We start from the raw sequence: 20,494 nt of genomic DNA on the forward strand, positions 1-20,494 counted from the left end.
CTCTAATCCAGAAGGCAATGCTCAAGTAACAAGGCAAACCAATCCCTTCACTTCCACAAATACATAGCTACAATTTCTGTACTTATTATTAGGAAATAAAACTTTGCCGATCCAGCCATCTGGATAATTTGCATCAGGGACATAAAGGGATGCAGGGCACAGGGAATGGACATAAGGTGTAAAACAGGGTCAATCTCAGACCACATGACTTTTCAGACAATGGATGGACTATACAAGGAACGTGCCAACACTTCTTGGTCAAAACAAAAGAATACTTTTATAAGAGTACCTACTAGTCTAAAAAATGGAGTAGGGTGGAAAACAGCCCTTGCTGGTGTTTCTGTGAGCATTTTAGTACAATACAGGTAGTACACAGAGATGTAGTGTAAAGAAGAAAGAGTAAGGAAGCCTGAAATAGTGCCCAACTTTGAGAGCAACTGCATACACAAGATAATGATGAGGAAGTTTATACTGGAATCACACAAGTGGAACGTCGGAGGATGTAGGAGGCAGTGGCCAGTGGGCCATGGGTCCAATGATTGAGCAGGAGGCCAAGGTACCCTTAGGTATATAAATATCTTTTCTGGGTTCTTGGTTATTCAAACAATCGGACCACATCATGGGGTCATCATAATAATGTGGGTGGGCAGCTTAGCAGTGGCGTAAAGAAACTTGAGGTGGTCCCCCTGCAAAGTAAATGCAGTGGGGCCCACGCTATGGACACAGTCCAGAGCTCTCAGGCCAGGGACATGTCAGTGCCGATGTGGGCCTCCAGAGCCCCCGCCGCACCGCAGGGATTTTGTTATGCCGCTATAGTTTAGGCCATTCAGATTAGCATATTTCTGAGGTATAAACCGACGCCCTTCAAGATTTGCTGTGGAGGAGTAATAAAGTCCCCCACTTTGTCAGACGGAACTTGAAGTTTTTGAATATTTCAAGAGCCTGCAAGACCAATGGAAATATATTTGATAAATTGTGATGTTATACCAATAGTTTAACCTCATTATTAATTTTTTTTTTAAACCTGGGAGAACACCAGCACTTCCAAAAGAAATATCCTCCTGCAGAAGGCTGGATTCCCTTTCACTTTCTGTGTAAAACGGGCTGTTGTAAAAATGTTTTTCTTCCAGCCAAGCCAGTCCTACACACGAGAGGGCAGTTTATTAGGTCTAGCTACGCCACTGGGCTCCACCCATCTAACGCCTACCCAACACAAAGTAACAGGAAGCAGCGCTACATGCTGCCTTGCGCTACTTTGTATTTACTAAACCACGCAAAGTGGCTTTGACTGGCTTCATAAATACCAAAAGGGATTTTGCGTCAGGGCTGAACCACAAAAGTGACACAAACCTGACACAAAATCATAAGAAACCTGGGCTGAAGTATCTTATTATAGTTTTGATGTTTCTTTCTGTCATCATAAAGCCAAGATGGTGCAGTCACAATAGAAAACCACACCAGGGGCCTCATTTATGAGAAGTGACGCATCGCTGCGTGAAAGCAGCGATGCGTCACTTTTCATTTCGCCCTCCTTGCGACACCAATGATGTGTCATATTTACAGTATGACGCATCATGGCGCAAGGAGTTATAGATACGTCAGTATTTCTGACGTATCTGTATGGAGCAAAAGTGACGCATTGCTGGAGTGTGTTACAAAAGTGACGCAACTCCAGTAATGTGTTCTTTCACATGGGGCAAGACCCATGTGAAGAGGCCTGCGTCAGTCTTACGCCTTCTGTGAGGCAGGTGTAAGAAATTGACGCATTTGTGTCCTAGAAGTGGCGCAGTGAAATCTTATAGATTTCACTGCGTCATTTCCATGACCCTTTCTTGCGTCAAAACGCCCCCCCCCCCCCGGCGCAGGTATAATGTGGCGCAGGGGTTTACAAAGTAATCTTCCTAGATGCGTCACTTTGTAAATATGGCGCAACAAGGTGCATTTTTTACGCCATTGGTGCGTCACAAAAAGTGACGCACTGGTGGCGTAAATGTTACGCACAGCCTCATAAATGAGGCCCCAGGTCTGCCTATCCCGAACACTTTCCAAAGTCATGGCTTAGAATAGATTGCGTCACACAATACGCTCAACACCTCCCCTCCACAAAATGGCTGCTCCCAGCATTCCCCATTATGAAGGTCATTCTCCTTGCTCTCTCCAAGAGCACATGGAGCGAGGGCGGCTGGCACTGGGTAAACACATTTAATTCGATGCATTCTTATTTCTCCTTCAATCGTGTTATAGAACATTATTTACGTTAGTTGACATCACTCCCTCCTCGCCTTTTGCACTTGCATGGAGGGGGGGAAAAAACGAAATTACTCCAACATGTTTGAAGTGAAGCTGAATGGGACCTAATCTACTTTAAATGCGCATTGATTAATGCGCTCCCTATTAGCCGGAATAAAAAAGCGGGTGCCTCGCGCTGACACGCGCCTTCCGACTGTATTCATTCCTTTTGGGCTCTGCGGTTTATCTGATTCCTCTGTAAATGGCGCAGGTTAGGAAGACAAATTTGAAACAGCATTGCACGGGAAAATGTAATAGGGGACTCTGCTGCTTGTTCACCCACGATAACACAGCTCGGGGATTTAATTGCAATTCTAGCCAGGGAGGAGCGGGAGGAGCGAAAGGGGCGAGGGGTAGGTGGATGGGGAGCAAGAAATAAACATTTGTGTGCAGGCGCCAGGCGGCTGGCAGGCCATAAATCTCAGCGTGTAATTAATAAAGTGGGAATTAATTAAAAAAATGTTGCCCGAGCTCTTCATGCACCGCTGCAACCTCTTCCTGCCTGCACTTGTTAGGTCTCGTAAACACACAGCTTTAGCTGTTTTCCGAGAGCTTATGTCATCACACAACACACAGCACATTCAGCAGCACCTGCAGCTTGTCTGCTTTCTTTCTGTGCAGCAAGGTGCAGGTGAGGGAGGGGCTTATTAGATTCAGCTGGACCCATAACAAAGGCCATCAGGCCTCCTTTTGATGGAGTATCCAGGGTGGAGAGGGGTAGGGGGAGGGCATGTTCTCCAGGCAGGCTGTAATGCAGCCTGCATGGAGAACGGAACCGGAGAGTGCGCATGACTGTTTTGGGCGGCCGGCGAGGGCCGGCCGAACAGTCACTGCGCACAGGAGTGTCTACCACTCCTCCCCTGCAGTGCTGCAGCTCCGCCCTGCCCCCTCACGCATTGCCACAGTGGAGTAAAAATTAAAATGATACTAACATTCTGTTATCATGATTTAATTTTTTCCTTTCTTTGCTGCTCCTAGCAGTGGGGCGATGCTCCTCTACCTGAGCGGAGGAGCCGCCACTGAAAGCTGATCACCTTCAAAGGTATTTGATTGAGAGCCATGCTTTTGGCTTTGTTCAGTCCCTGTATATGAGAGATATGCATGCACTGTATGAATGTCAGATGTGTTGGCCTGTCCCAGTATTTACACAAATATAAATGTATCTCCCACCTCCCATTCGTCTGTTACTCTCAGTGAGCTACCCACTCCTTCACATTTTTTTGAAAAATGTGGGCCGCTTGCTGCAGAATTTGTGCATTCCACACACTTTTATTTATTACTTTACATTACTGTTGAAACTTTGGTTAGCCATGTGGGAACATCAATTTAAAAACAAAACAAATGGCTACTGTGCATCACAGCACGTGTGTGCATGTCTCCCAACATATACGTGTGCATACACCCATGACATGTATGACCACATGTTGCGACACATGCACATCAATGAAAGCCATTTTGGAATGCTTTTCTCACCATTCCAAAGTCAGCGCTCACACAGCATGGTATTGTGTGTGCACTAGTGCATGTGCTGCTTGTTTGTGTGTGCACCAATACAAGCAAACATTGGCAAAGGAAAAGGGTTGGCGTTCACCTTTTAAAAGTGAGACCTACTGGCCTTGCCAATGCTTATTGAAGCATATTTTCAGCAACCCAAGTGGTTCAGAATAAAGACAGTTTAAGGGGCCGGTCAAGGGTGCGTTCAATGTGAAGGACTCAAAGGGGCATATTATTAAGGACATGCGATAAATTATCGCCGCTTTTATCGGCAGGAAACTGCCGATAAAGCGGCGATAATGGCCTTGATAATATGCTCTATGAATTCCAATCGAAGCCCATGTTAGATGTGAACACATTTAACATGGGCTTCGATTGGAATTCATAGAGCATATTATCAAGGCCATTATCGCCGCTTTATCGGCAGTTTCCTGCCGATAAAAGCGGCGATAATGTATCGCCTGTCCTTGATAATATGCCCCAAAATCCCTAAAGAAAGCAAACTTTCCCCAGCATAAACCAAGAGAATCAGTTGTGAACAAGCAGCCAATAAGCAATTTCAATCAGTGGGGTAGAAAGGGCGACAAGGGCTCAGTGGCAAACAGGGAAAATGCGCCCCGACCCAGTGGCTTGATGGTAAAAGATATTCATAATTGGGGTGCAAAGGGCTGCGCACAAATCCGTTGCTGTTGCCACCAATGATACCTATACCTCTGCTGCAACCAGGTTACGATGAATTAAAGGCATAGACCAGCCAGGCCCAGTTGAATGCTTTACTGCTGGCTTTGCATAGGGTTCACAGCTTCAGAATGTCACTTATTGTTAAAGCATGATGTCGACAAAAACCTATCTCCGCTCCCAGCCACCAGGTTTCAATACCTAAAATGGTGGCTGGGGAAACGCGGCAGCCTCCTTTACAGTTGGGCTATGAAATCGGCAATTGGGCTGCCTTTGGGCTATTCCCAGGCAGCCCAAACGGCAAAATGGCCGCGCCCGTGTCAGCCTCCCTCCCCCTCCCAAAACTGCCCGGGGGGCAGACCTCGCGGCTCGGCTGCCCCCCCTAGTCCCCCTTGTTGTTGGGGGAGGTACTTTGCCAAAACAGACCCACGCTGTCCATGAATGCAGATTCATTAAAATGCCAGAGGTATTGCAAGAGATTTCATTGCTAAGAAAAAGTCCTGCACCTGTGTCCTGTCCTGGAAGATTAGGAAACTTCAGTCAGGCTTCAGTCTGTCAAGCCTTACTCTTGTTCCCCTGTTCAGTTGCCAGCTCCTCTCCCCAGTAAACCGTCCAGCTCTCCTTTCTTCCAGGGTAGGTCACCGAGCAGGGCTTCCTCCAGGATAGGAGGCATGCTCCAACCTTGGGAGGAAATCAGCTACAATGAGTCCTGTCAGATGTTCATCTGTGTGGGGGTGCAGCAGAAGCAAACACCCACAGAACTAGAACACGCCAACTCAGGGTGGACAGTATGAATTTCAAAATAGCAGGAAACCAGGGGCCATATGTATCAACATACCCTTTTGCGATTCCTTAATAGCGATTTTTAAGGAATCGCTATTTAGAAATCGCAAAATGGTATGTATGAAGAAATTCGCTATTTTTTAGCGATTCCTTAAAATTCCTTAATTGCGATGAGCAAATTGCTAATCGCAATTAAGGAAACATTTCCCATTCATTTCTATGGGCCAGGAGGCCCATAGGAATGAATGGGAAATTATTCTCAATTTGCGATTCGCAATTTGCTAATCGCAAATTGAGAATAATTTCAAGGGTGCAGGGGTGTCTCAAGAACGCCCTGCTGCACCCCTGAAAATGACATGTGTGCGCATATGGCGCACATACATGCCCTAAGGGCATGTATGAGCGTCACATGGCACCATTGGATTTTCAAAAAAATGCTTTTTTAAAAGAATTCGCAACTTACCACCAACTAGAAGTTGATGGTAATTTGCGATTCCTTAAGGGCATTTTGGATTTTTTTTTCCTTGATACATTGCATTTAAGAAATCGCAAAATTTGCGATTCCTTAAATGCAATCGCAAAATAAGGAATGGCAAATTTTGCGATTCCTTATTTTGCACCCAAATTGTTTGATACATACCATTTTGCGAAAATGGGTTCGCAAACGCCGAAATTCTGCGAATTTCGGCGTTTGCGAACCCATTTGGCCTTGATACATATGGCCCCAGGTCTCACCATAAGATGTGCCGTTGTCAAAGTCCATCTCTCTGCTTACCCAGAGCTGGATCGATCTTCATGTGCATCTTCTGTAAATGCATGTTTGGAGTAAGCTCCAACAGGACACACGAATGCATAGTCTGGAGGAGTGGTGTAGATTTCCCGAGTGGGGTCTCTGTACTTTCCAGACAGTTCATATTGCAGTAAGAATGAGGTGCAGCACACATGTCCACAGGCGGTGAAATTGAGAAGTGATGGGCCAGAAAGTCCAAGCACTGATAGGTCGTTGGTGGGCAAGTATGCAGGTAGAGCTGCCAAATGGCCAAAAGTGTTTGGTCATTCCTTTGTTTGCCAGCATGTCTGTGGATGCATGTTGATTCCCCACAAGCTCCTAACTGGTGTACAGAACACTAAAAAGAAATGTGACATCGACAAGATGCCGTGGTGGAGAACCATCATTAGCTGTGATTTTGGGGCAAACACCATCTGTGCCGCACACAAACACATCCCATGCTATAGACATGCACCTTATTCTGGCGTACCAAACACATGCAGAGGGCACTAAAGTAAGAACTTGGTTATAGGCAAACTGAGCAGTGGAGTGGTGTGGCTCACTGGTTAGAGGCGGCAGACCCAGAAGCAGAGGTCGTCCCGGGACCAGGGTTCGATTCCCGTCGCGGCAGGGTCTTGGGCCATGGTCAGCGGACTCGATAATTCTCGCCTTGGTGCCTACTCTAACCATGGGTCCCACTCAGCAACTCTGGGCAATAGCTTGCTTAATCTCTACTTACGCCCCCATCAGCGCCGGGGATGCTTGTCTTCACCTTGGAGATGCCCAGGAGGGACCATCTCACAGGGAAAGCCAGGATGGGTTCCCCAGCGGTATACAGCACCGGGACGCCCCTTTGCTGGGGCAGCTGTGCGCTTTACAAGTATACGACATTTAACATTTAACATCTTTCACAGAGAGGGTGGATGAACACCTCTGCTGAAGACACACGTAAAATGGATTGCAATGTGCCCCTCATTACAATCTCAGATGCCACCAACTGTCCCTACCTCCCACAGTCTGATGAAGTGGGAGTAGCCATCCTCAATTATGCCTGGGCGTATGTTTTGGGGCTGTGCTCTGCTACTGGAACAGAAATAAAAATGCACCTTCTGATAACTTGCTGGCAGTCGCAAGAAAAACATAGGGCATGCAAGAAAACCTCAACGGGGTGCATGGCACAGCTCACACTGACATGCAGGGACTTTATTTCCTGCGGTGATAGATGGGCTGAATCCATAAGGACAGGCCCAGGTTGTTCCGGAGGATGGAATACAGCGTCTTAAGGGTCCTTTCTCCATACTTCTTTGTCTGAATCTCTTCTGGTTGATTAGCGTGGCTCGTCTTCTAATGCCATTGATCACAAAAAACTGTTGAAATAGAACACTGAACAGACACAGAAGTATAACAACTACTACACCTTCAGAAGGTGTATCTTAAAATAAGACTGATGGCCCCTGCTTGATATGAATGTCAAACCATTCTTCTATTATGTTTTTTATCAGTAGGCTTTGCATTCCACTTGCTTCCTCTCGCACTCTTTCAGCATGGGTGGGGGATGGGGTGAATAAAGTCGGCTTTTATGATACAGGACAGGTTGATGTAACCAATAGAAAGCTTTGCTTTGATTGGTAAGCCAGCGAATGGAGGTTGCTGAGGCAGCAAAATGCATCCCATCATCTCCAAAGAGGGCAAGCGGCTGCATTCTTTCGGCTGGTTCCCTACAGGAGCAGTGAGCACATGTACATCAAGTCCAATAGTGTTCAACTGGCTTGTATATGTTTTTAAGAAGATTTTATATACCGCTATTCTGCCCTTTGACAATAAACAAAAAAAACACAAGACAATCGTGAAAACAGTCTTAGTTCTGTTCTGTCTTCAAACCACCCATGAGTGTACAGCTAGATGACCTCTGATGGTATTTGGAAATTAAGCGCCCGCTCCCTTTTTATTCACATTGGCTGCATGAAATGGCCTGCCTTTGACCTCGGAAAATCAATGTTGCGGTTTTAATGACCATAAGAAATGCCTACTTTCCCGCCACATAAGATATGCTTTGGAGTCAATGGTCGCATGATAAAAGGGGTCGATGGTGCAGAAAGATTTATCTCCCGCCATTATTCTGAGCATTACCTCACACAGATGATCGCACTATACGTGGTCCATCACTAGCCTCATTTGGTTACTCAGATCACACGACAGCCGCGTGACAAGGCAGACAGTAGCGGCTTCTACAACTCTGAATGTTTCGGACTCTGTTGCACCGCTGTCCCTACTCTTAAAAGCCACTCTATTTTCAATTGCAGACCACACTTAAGTTGGTAATTCTCTTTTCTCCATACATTCTTTAATTCCATACAATTAATTGATTGAAGATTTCAAATGTTCACTGTTCTAATTCAATAAAGAAAGCTTCCAGTTCAATTGAATTAACATTAACCCGCTTCTATTGTGTTTTGTGGCACATGGTAAGATTCTAGGCCCTAGGGAATGTAGTACTCAGTGGATGGGGCGGGATAATGTCGCATAGTTTGTGAAAATTCTGGAGCACGTCACGTCACGCTGGATCCAGATTAAAATGCAATGGATCCTACTTTGGCTCATTTATCGGGGAGATGCAGGGTACTTAGATTATAAAATAATTTGCCCACAATCGGGTGGTCTTTCGATTTTCTAACAAACGCCCTCTGAGTCATGTCACTTTTTACCTTAGAACAATAGGAAGATGTACAATTTTTATTTGCCAAGGTGCCTCTCTCTTTAGAACTTGATTTCAGTAAATATAAGACAAGAATCATATTTCATACGATGTAGCCTAACGGCTAGATCGGTCAACCTCGAAGCTGGAGAACCGGGTTTGAGCCTCGGCAGGAAAGCTCGACATCCTGTGATTCTGGGCAAATTACTAGGGGTGGGCGGAATTTGCGTAAACTCGTTACGCAAATCTCCGCGAAACGGTACAAAATCCCACGAACACGCGGAATTGCTTGTTCGCAATGCTTTTTTCCTGTTTGCAATTGCTGTTTGCGTGCTCGGGGGGGGAAATATCTCGCGAACACGGATTTTGAGAACGTGAACAAGCAAAGAATTTCGCCAAGCCGCGGAACGCAGAATTTTGGGCAATTTTGCGTTCTCCGCGGATCACGGAATTACCCAAATTCTGCAAATTCCACGAACGGAATTTACCGCCCAGGCCTACAAATAACTTAATCTCCCCATGCCTAACACAAAATTAACTTGTCTGTACCTTCGGGTCTATTTCGCCTTTATAAACTCCCAAAAAAATATATATGTTGGTCTGCTGAGAAAGAATATGTGGTTTTGAGGTTTATAAAAGATGAGAGAGCAACATTTGGAGAAACCTAAATGAAGAGAAAAGTTAATAAGAGAAAGGTATAAAGACAAACATCAGAGAGGCACATTTGGTCTTTAAAATTAATATTTTATGATGTAGTTACTGTCTAAAAGACATTCAGAAAAATAAATAATAGAAGCATATTCTAAGGTAACCTTTCAAAACCCAATATAAGATTTCACTTCGGACCTATTTTAAAATAGCTACACTCATGTTTGTTTACAACAGTATGCTAAGGTGACAAATAAGTATGCACCGGCCATGAAATGCCATGGTCCTTGGTTACTGGTCCGAAGATGGACGGAGCTGGACTTTAGTAATAATAATAATTCCTATTTGTAAAGCTCGACCATATCACCCCCCTTACGGGTTTTTAAGGGGCTGGCGGCCGTCGGGGAAATTAAGTGTGCTATTGTGCAGTCACATGATGCTTGCTGAGCTGCCGCCAGGGATCGAACTGTGAACCTCATGCTCCAGAGGCAGCAGCTCTGGCCGCTGCGCCAGACCTCTATTAACAGGCATAGACTGCTTTGGTGGGCTTTAAGCCTATTAGACCAATCCACCTGTAAAGTAGAATGTCCTAATAAGCAAATTGCAGGGGGTCACGTGTCCCAAACAGCCCACCGCTTTCGAAAGGTCCCCGCCCTTCCATGCCGCCTCTTGAGTCAATCAGTGACAATTACTACGGGGGCTACGCATGCACAGTTCCAGCAGCAAGTGCTATTCACAGGCAGCAGGAAGCATGGGCAGGCCAAGGACACTGCTCTTGCCTCCACGGTAGAGCGTGGGTTGCCATCGTCCGTGGTAACAGGGGCAGCCTTAGGCATGTGCAAGCTGTGCACCTGCACATGGCCACCAAACCCCAGGCGCCACCGCGCCAATATATTTCCTTAATATAACAATCCTCTGAGGATGGATACATATTTGCGTGGCGGCCCCTGGCAGGGATTTGGCGGCCTCCGGCTCTGTTCCACTTCCAAACACCCTGACCCCCCCCCTCTTCACTGGCCTCCGTGCCTGCGTTCCTCCTGGTTCATGATTGGCTTCTTTTTTTCCCTACCCACTGCTGGCCCGCTGGTACCTTCCTGAGCTCCAGGGGGCTCCGCCGCACCCGGACCCCTCTTCAGGGGCCCCCTACCTACGCTCCCTGCCCAGAGCTGCAATGAGCCTACAGCCGCCCCTGGTGGCAAGGCAAGTATTTTGGCCCCTAACCCATGAACTGTTAGAACTTCCGGAGTCCTTTATTGAGACCCTTACCCCCAAGCTTTGTTTCTTTTGAAATGTTGCGCCCCTAAGAATTGTGGGACCGGGGGGGGGAAGGAACAGCCCCTGTGGCCTTGCCCATGCTACGCCACTGCCTCTAACTCTGCTCTACTCTTGCAGCTTCACATGACAGAGGGAGAAGCAGGGGCTGCAGAGCTTTACATCTCTCAGCACTCAAATCTCCCACTATCACTGTGTTGCTGCGGAAGCCACCGGAGGGAGGACGGGGCAAGCTTCCTATCTATTCTCATGCCTACAATCTCTGCCTTTCACCCCATTAAAGGGAGATGCAAAAGACAAAGTAGGGCCCTATCTGATTTAAGTATACGATTTTAACTCCTTGGCATAGGTTCTGCAAGGCAAAGATAACTCATCACCATAGTATGTGCCACCATCAAGAGGCAAGGGTGTTTTCTTAAATTATGCTTGTCCTTAAATATGACGCTCCTGAAAAATTCTATCATGGAATCACAATAGCTATTTGAGGGGCATATTACCAACAACTAGCGATAATTATCGCTATGTTGGTTTAGCGGCGATATTTTTATCGCCGAGCTGCGGTGATTTTTATCGCTTAGGAACCTTGCTATTATCAAGGTTTATCTCCTAAGCGATAAAAATCGGCCGAAATGCATGAATATCGCTGAAAAGTCAGCGATATTCATGCATTACCGAGCTAATGCTCTTAGCCATGTTATCCACCTACCATTGGATAACATGGCTAAGAACTGCTCAGGGGCAGGTGTTAGCTTTTGGAGATATTCGCGCTTAGCGCGAATATCTCCAAAAGTTGGTAATAGGAGATAGCGATGTTAGCGACTGTTTCCAGTCGCTAACATCTTGGCACGCCCACTTTGCATGTCATTAGTGATATATTTCACTGACATGCAAAGCGGGGCCCAAGATGGTCGCTATCTCCTACTAGCTGTCGCTAACTGGTGTTAGCGACAGCTAGGTAATAGGGAGATCATTTTATCTCCGCTTTTTTGGCTTTTAAAGCCAAAAAAGCGAAGATAAACCCCCTTAATAATATGCCCCTGAGTTTTTCATTTGTTAGCCACAGTTGATGAATTCTGCTCCCCATACTTTGTAAAGGTTAAATAAAAAATACTGCAGCGTGATGACATTTCATTTATGATCAAAAGCTGTACTTGGACCAGAGACGCGCAAGTTAATGAAATACATATCTGTCACGTAGCAAAGTGACTTTGACGGGACCCTCGTGCAAGCATTTTTAGGTCAGTAATAATTTATTAAAAATGGAAATGATGATACTCCAATTTCCAAATCGCAAATTGCTATTTTATGACGGCGTGCTTGCAGACATGCAGTTGGGAAACGAGGTGACTGCAGGTTTAATTTTCATGCAAATTTGTATTGCTTCATCTCGTGCTAACAAGCTCAATGTCATGAATATTTAAGAGGTGGCCCATTGGATGGGGACATTCATCTCCAATGTTGGTAATGAAGGGTACTGGAATTAGTTATTTGTTCAGCCGACTCAGACTAACAGCCTGATTCATCATTCTCCCGTTTTGCGAGCCCCTAATAGCGATTCATAACGAATCGCTATTAAGGACTTGCAAAACGGGATTCATGTAGAAATTGCATAAAGAAATGCGATTCCTACACATTCCTTATTTGCGATTAGCAAATTGCTAATCGCAAATAAGGAATACTCCCCATTCATTCCTATGGGCCAAAAGGCCCATAGGAATGAATGGGGAGTATTCCTTATTTGCGATTAGCAATTTGCTAATCGCAAATTAGATAGCGATTTAAAGGGTGCCAGGGGTGTCCAACGGACACCCTGTAGCACCCCTCAAATGCAAATTGAAACAGGTGTTGCGCACACACATGTCCAAAGGACGTGTGTGTGCAACATGCAACTTAGACAAATGCTTTTAAAAGCATTTTCCTAAGTTTTCGCTATTTACCACGAGGTTTGACCTCGCGGTAAATAGCGGGCCGAAATTGCGAATTCGCAATTTTTAAATGGATGATGAATTGCATTTAAGGAATCTCAAATAGAGATTCCTTAAATGTAATTCCTCGCAAAATAGCGAAATCGCTATTACCGATTTTTGCATTTGGGATGATGAATCCCAAATGCAAAAATAGTGCTCGCAAAGGGCCAGATTCTCAGAATCTGGCCCTTTGCGAGCTGATTTCGGCTTGATGAATCAGGCTGTAAGAGCCGAAAAGGAATTCCTATTTACATGCTGACACCAGCACCTTTATGTGGGGCCCCTAATTCTAAATATATATATATTCACTGAAAAAACCATAGGTTATAGACCATATATAGTTAGGAATTAGCATTTACAAAACCTTGAAAATTCACTGAAAAAACCATAGGTTATAGACCATATATAGTTAGGAATTAGCATTTAAAAAACCTTATTTTACTCACACAAAACCATTGAAATTCCATATATAGTTAGTTGCACTAACTATATATCGCGCACCTGCAATCCACTGCTGATGATGTCACATATTACATCATTCATGACATGGTCAGTGACATCACTGATGACATCACTGATGACATCTCAAATGACATCACTGATGACATCACTGATGACATCTCATTTGACATCAATGACCACATCACTGATGATATCATTCATGTGACAATACAATGCATCTCCTCACATTTTAATATAACCTCTGTTTCACCCAGTGTTAAATACAGAATATAATTTTTGAAACCATTGACACACCAATACTAGTTACTACATACGCACTCACTGATTCCTACGTCTACACACACCTTCACTCATTCACCCATACTATCATTCATACATACAATCACTCATCTTTACAACACTATCATATGCACTCATACACCTATACAGACACTCACAGTCTGCCACTCATCCATGGAGTTACTCACACACCTAGTCAGTCCTGTAAAGAATCAATGACACTTCCATTTTCTTGTCTATACAGTTAAACATAGAGCACCTTACATTTTCAAACATATACTAACACATACTTACCTTGTTATACAATCATTGATACAAGTACACATTGATCTGCACAGAGTCACACACCTCCCAGCCAGCCACACACACACTCAGTCTCCCATACAAATACTTGGACAATCAATCAGTAACCCATATAGTTAATCATATAGCTACTGATCAAAACATGCAGCAGTTTACAGAACAACAGACATAATGATGCACAAATTAAGACACTTTAGTCACTAACCCATGCACTCAGTGAGACACATTTAATCACTCACTCATGCATTCAGTCATGCACCTACTAAATCCTTTGTCCAGACACTTATACTTCCACTCATTCTTCAATATGTAAGACACATTTTAACTTTACAGAAACATACAGTCACTGGATGTTGTCATCAGTGATGTCATCAGTGATGTCATTTGAGATGTCATCAGTGATGTCATCAGTGATGTCACTGACCATGTCATGAATGATGTAATATGTGACATCATCAGCAGTGGATTGCAGGTGCGCGATATATAGTTAGTGCAACTAACTATATATGGAATTTCAATGGTTTTGTGTGAGTAAAATAAGGTTTTTTAAATGCTAATTCCTAACTATATATGGTCTATAACCTATGGTTTTTTCAGTGAATTTTCAAGGTTTTGTAAATGCTAATTCCTAACTATATATGGTCTATAACCTATGGTTTTTTCAGTGAATTTCAATGGTTTTTTAATAGCAAATATCATAAGCTGTCGAATGTCAAGTACGTGGTAAGTGAAAACATTTTCGTGTTTATGCACACTGATCTGCTTTGAATGGTGCCCCCCCCCCTCATTTCTATTAGGAGTACTCTCTCTTTGCAGATAGTGAAAGGTAGTTAACGCAGGTCTTTGCCCCCATTGTAATCCGTCGTGCCTGCTTCTCTCTCCATTTGATTCATTGTTATCCAAGTATTTACTGTTTTAGAATTAGTTCTCTTTGGTTCATTCTCTATTTACAAACAAACACAGAGTCGCAATACTCTGTTTAGTCTTTGCAGATAACGAAAAATCGTGTAAAAAAAAAGAAAAGGAATCGAGCAAAATCAGTAGGCCACTAATGGGATCTCTTTTTGACCTCGCTAAAATAGAAACATTAGGAACAACCCCTCATGACAAATACAAAACTAGTGAGATGAACTGAACTCCACACAATGATGGCTGCAAAACAGCTCTGCTCCGCCACCCACCCCGCCCAAAATAACGATAAAGAACGGCTGCCATGATTGGTTGCGGAATGACCACGACGGAGCTACGAAATGGTGCTGCTCTCATGCTAACCCCAGCTTCAGTCTGAAACATCCAGAAACACTGTAGACTACCAATTCGATCAGTTCCGGTAGCGCCCCAATGTAACCCGGTAGAGAAGAACTAGCCCTCCCCTCTTTGACTGATGGTTCTTGTTGCCTGTCCCTTCTGTTGTCATTTAACAGAACTATTTAGCCTGCTGAAAGGGGTTGTGTTCCGACCGCTGGTTGGTGGAGACATTTTGACTATATTCTGTACCTGCGTTGTCGCGTAATGCGTCATATGACGCGCCGCGTTAGCGCATCCGGAAGTCATCCGGGGCGCGCAGCGCGTAACGTAAGCATAACAAGTCATGTGACTTGTTAATAAAACTTTTCATTGGTTCATTTTACTTTTCTTATTGTAATGATGAAAGGCTTGATCATATGACCTAAAAATTACGCTTTTCATTACTTCCGAACATTATTTTTTCTTAAATATATGTTATAATGTTCCAGGCTAATGTACTTTCCCGGAAATTTTACAACTGTCCTGCAAGTAAAATATATTCTTTTTTCGAGAAAAAGAGCGTTTCTTCGTCCCATGACGGAGCCGTTGAGCAAAAGAGGGTCGACCTGCTGTCTTAGTCGCCGATACGCCTGAATATGAGATTCTTATCGATCACTTTATGTTGCAGGAATAGAAAACACAACAGCCCTTGACCATTTATCTTTACTGCGTTCCTTCGTATTATACCTTTTACCCTTCATGTAATTGGTCTGCTTTATTTCACTTGCCTTTTAATGATTCTAAAACAGTGACTATTATTAAAAACTTTACCAATGTATATACTACTACCATGTTTTCTTTTAAAAACCTTTATTGTGAAAATTTCATTATACAAATACGAGCCTATAACCACGTGGGCCGGCCACGGAGCAAACTGTAATCGTATATGATAAATAGACATTTACACTGTAGAGGAACGTAACGGGCGGGCCATTAGGTTGCAAGAACTAAGGTGTCTAACAGTTACGGAATCGGTGGACGTACATTTTATAATTAAAATACGACAGGGCCAGTTACAATAAAATTATCTAGATATACATTTGCGGGCAAGTACCATGGGTGACGTTAATTCGAACTTTCAACAGTACAGTAATCAATAACACATCAGAACTTAATATCAATAGGGATGTCGAAATATTCAATCAATTCTCGTCCCCGCCCGCCATGTGCTTCAAAACTGCATACGTATCTCGTGATTTCAAGGTTCTGCAACCAGTACACAACAAGGAGTTACGAGTCCCATTTATTCTGGCGCCATTTTGGGCGAGGACGGGCAGGTCCAGGATATAGTCAAAATGTCTCTACCAACCATCGACTATGATGATGTTCATATGCTGTATTTATTAGAGTAACACTCAGATGTCCACATGAAATAAATTTGCCACAATCTAAACATGTCATTTTAATCTTTCCAAAGTTCTTCTAAATATTTGGGACCGTTTCCCTTGCCTCTGAAGCTCTCAGTGCCACTTCTTTGATGAATGTACTAGCAGGTCAGGGGTTCTCCTCCAAATCTCTCTTTTATGCAGCACTATAATTAATTGTTGCCACCTCTCCATATGACGATGCATGGTATAGTTACCACAACTATATTTTTTTTCGGTTCCTCTAGAGAGTTCATCGTGGCAGATGAAGCGTGTAACGTACCGGGCATTTACCTTTTTTTGCATGTACAGGAAAGGAAAAAAAAATCGAGCGTCCGAGTTCTAAGGTGTCCCAGGGCCATTTTAGTGGACCAGGCCCAAATCCAAAGAACAGGCCGCCATTTTGAGAGTCCTGTTGCAGCCGCCTGTCGCTGTAGCATCAAGAGCAGCCGAAACTCAGCTGAATGGCAACTGAAACGGTAAAGGGGCGCCCCACTACAGCAGACGAGCCAGGCCCAAATCCAAAGAACTGCTATCTCACAGGCTAATGGGGCGACCCACGCCGAGTTTCAGCATTGTAGGATGACCACACAAGTACAGCAACTTGCTAGACATCACCTCGGTGCCATCCGGATCTCGGCGCCCCACTGCAGATGAAGTGCCTCTCAACTATGAAACCACCACGGTGACATCCGGATCTTGGCGCGTTGTGCTGCCTTCGGCCTATTCGCACATCGGTCCGCTACTGACGCCATCTCACAGGCTAATGGGGTGACCCACGCCGAGTTTCAGCATTGTAGGATGACCACACCAACTTGCTAGACATCACCTCAGTGCCATCCGAATCTTGGCATCTCAACGCCTAGTGGTATCTTCCATACAAAAAATATTGTTACGCTGCCTTTGGCCCCATTCGCACACCAGTCCGCAACTTAGACATCACCTCGGTGCCATCCGGATCTTGGCATCTCAGCGCCTTGTGGTGTCAGTCAGAAAATATTGTTGTGCTGCCTTCGGCCTATTCGCACATCGGTCCGCTACTGACGCCATCTCACAGGCCAACGGGGCGCCCCACGCCGACTTTCAGCATTGTAGGATGGCCACACCAGTACCACAACTTGCAAGACACCACCTCGGTGCCATCCGGATCTTGGCATCTCAGCGCCTTGTGGTCTCTTCTACACCGGAAATATAGTAGAAAATATTGTTGCGCTGCCTTTGGCCCCATTCACACATCAGTCCGCTACTGACACCATCTCACAGGCCAACGGGGCGCCCCACGCCGACTTTCAACATTGTAGGATGGCCACAGAAGTGCGACAACTTACTAGACACCACCTCGGTGCCATCCGGATCTTGGCGCGTTGTGCTGCCTTCGGCCTATTCGCACATCGGTCCGCTACTGACGCAAACTCACAGGCCAACGGGGCGCCCCACGCCGACTTTCAGCATTGTAGGATGGCCACACCAGTGCGGCAACTTCCTACACACCACCTCGGTGCCATCCGGATCTTCGCGCGTAGTGAAGCTGCAGCAGCTGCAAATAAGCTTCAGACAGTGTTACAACCGCTGCTCAGAACTCTCAACTATGACACCACCTCGATGCCATCCGGATCTTGGCGCGTTGTATTGCCTTCGGCCTATTCGCACATCGGTCCGCTACTGACACCGCCTCACGTGCCAACGTATTTTCTCCGCATTTTATACCCTATGCCGCATAACAGGTCATGTGACTTGTTTATAAAACTTTTCATTGGTTCATTTTACTTTTGGTTTCCTAATGATGGAAGGCTTGATCATATGACCTAAAAACAACACTTTTCATTGGATGAAAACTTTTTTTTCCCCCCAAACTATGAAAGCCCCACCTTGTTTCTGGATGTTTCAGACTGAAGCTGGCGTCACCATGAGAGCACCACCATCTCGTAGCTCCGTCGTGGTCATTCCGCGAGCAATCATGGCAGCCGCTCCCCACCAGAAGCCTGCAGGAGTCGGGGCCCCCAAAACTTTTGATGAATTCTCAAGGCGGAGGGGACGCTTTCGAGAATGGGGTCCAAGACCTAGCAGACAAGCGTCCGATTTCCAAGGTGTCCCAGGGCCATTTCAGTGGACCAGGCCCAAAAAGGAAACAGCCTGCCGCCATTTTGAGAGTCCTGTGACAGCCGCCTATCGCTGCACCGCAAGAGTGGGCGCAACTCAGCTGAATGGCGGATTTTGACACAGTGGACCAAAAGCGGACGGAATGGCAACTGAAACGGTAAAGGGGCGCCCCACTACAACAGACGAGACTCCACCTGGAGAGGCCCGTTCACGCCGCCTCCCCCGGGGCGCTCCACGCCGTTATTCGGAGCAGCATTGTAGGATACCAAAACCAGTGCGGCAACTTACTGGACATCACCTTGGTGCCATCGTTCTGCTGCCTTGGAACTATTCGCACAACAGTTTGCTACTGATGACCCACCCCCCGCGACGCCCCACGCCGTTATTTGCTGGGTGGCAACTTACTAGACATCACTTTTGTGTCATCTAGATTTCGGCGCGTTCTGCTGCCTTGGAACTATTCGCACAACAGTTTGCTACTGATCACCCACCCCCCGCGACGCCCCACGCCGGAAATCTGGACGTTGTGCTGCGTTGGGACTATTCGCACAGCCGACCGCTACTTCGTTGTTTTTCTCTAAAAATGTTTATATGTTATTACTATTTTTGTTTTCTTGTATATATTTATAAATTATTAAAGTTTTATAATCTTACTACTTTGTCGGAGTGCTATATATTTTTAATGTGACACATAATTGTAAAAACTTTGATGTACAAAGAGTCATCCCTGGAATCTTCCGCTTCACGCTCGGTCCCCTCCCCAATCACAATACAGGATGGTTTTCAGATAATAGCAACGCTTCTGCTGTGACGGATCTCATCGAGTGTGGGCCTTGATCTACTATAACTCCTTTGAAGACGGGTGATTCTTTACAGCTGTGGCCATAAACTACATCTGCAGGGCTAGCTGATAGCCTAGGACCAGCCTGGACAATCGGACACAGAGGAAAAGGAGTGTCAGAGGGTGCGGTAGTGAATAGGGCGAAAGGGAGGTGTCGGGCGGGCACAGGGTGTGATTCTCAGGGAAGAACAGCGCAGATGGGGGGAGGTTTATTACCCATGCATAAAACAGAGAGCGGGGGTGACCACTGCCTGGGGGAGATGCTTGCGAGGGTGGGGAGCCATGGTAAGGATCGACAGCGTTCACAGAGTGGATCTGGTCAAGGCATCTAAAATGGCTGCCGTGCACGACAAAAGTGTGGCATTTGAAAAAAGACAAGATGGCGCAGACAATGTTTTTCAACACTTCCTGATTTCCTTCGAATCGAACGTTAACAGACGTTGGGGCATATTACCAAAGTTAAGCGATATTTATCCCTAACGATGCATTGCAAAGATTTTTTTACCGTCAGAAATTATCGCAGATAAACCTTGCTATTATCAAGGTTTATCGCAAATACGATAAAAAACGAGCGCAATGCATTAATGTCGCTGAAAACTCCGCGATATTCATGCATTACCGAGCTAATGCTCTTAGCCATGTTATCCACCTCCCATTGGATAACATGGCTAAGAACTGCTCAGGGCAGCTGTTACTTTTTGGAGATATTCGCGCTTATCTCGAATATTTCCAAAAGTTGATAATAGGAGATAGCGATGTTAGCGACTGTTTCCAGTCGCTAACATCTTGGCATGCCCACTTTGCATGTCATTAGTGATAAATATCACTCACATGCAAAGTGGGACCCAAGATGGTCGCTATCTCCTACTAGCCGTCGCTAACTGGTGTTAGCAACAGCTAGGTAATACACATATAATTTTATCTCCGCGAAGCGGAGCGCTGTTACAGATATATATCTTGTTTTTGAACGTTAATTTCTCAAAATGCACTGAAGCACATATATTGAGACATAGCAAAGGCACATCGGGCTACCAGTCCCTAATATTTTACCAAGTTTCGTGCAAATCCATTCAGCCGTTCGATTATTATTATTATTTTTTTTTTTTGCCCCGCGGGGCCCTTTTAAAACCTCCACATCAAACCTAGGGGGTCAGCGAGGATCTACTATGCCCCCTTATGGTCATCAGCCGTTCGATTATTATTATTATTTTTTTTTTTGCCCCGCGGGGCCCTTTTAAAACCTCCACATCAAGCCTAGGGGGT

At 45.2% G+C, this 20,494-nt stretch overlaps 1 protein-coding gene across 2 annotated transcripts in view; it reads right to left on the bottom strand.

Annotated features, from left to right (window-relative positions):
* Window positions 1–20,494, bottom strand: part of KIF26B (kinesin family member 26B) — a 791,950-nt gene that overhangs the window by 7,506 nt on the left and 763,950 nt on the right. The window lies entirely within an intron of this gene.

The sequence above is a fragment of the Lissotriton helveticus genome, chromosome 6 (genome assembly GCF_964261635.1).
Source record: "Lissotriton helveticus chromosome 6, aLisHel1.1, whole genome shotgun sequence".
Taxonomy (NCBI): Eukaryota; Metazoa; Chordata; class Amphibia; order Caudata; family Salamandridae; genus Lissotriton; species Lissotriton helveticus.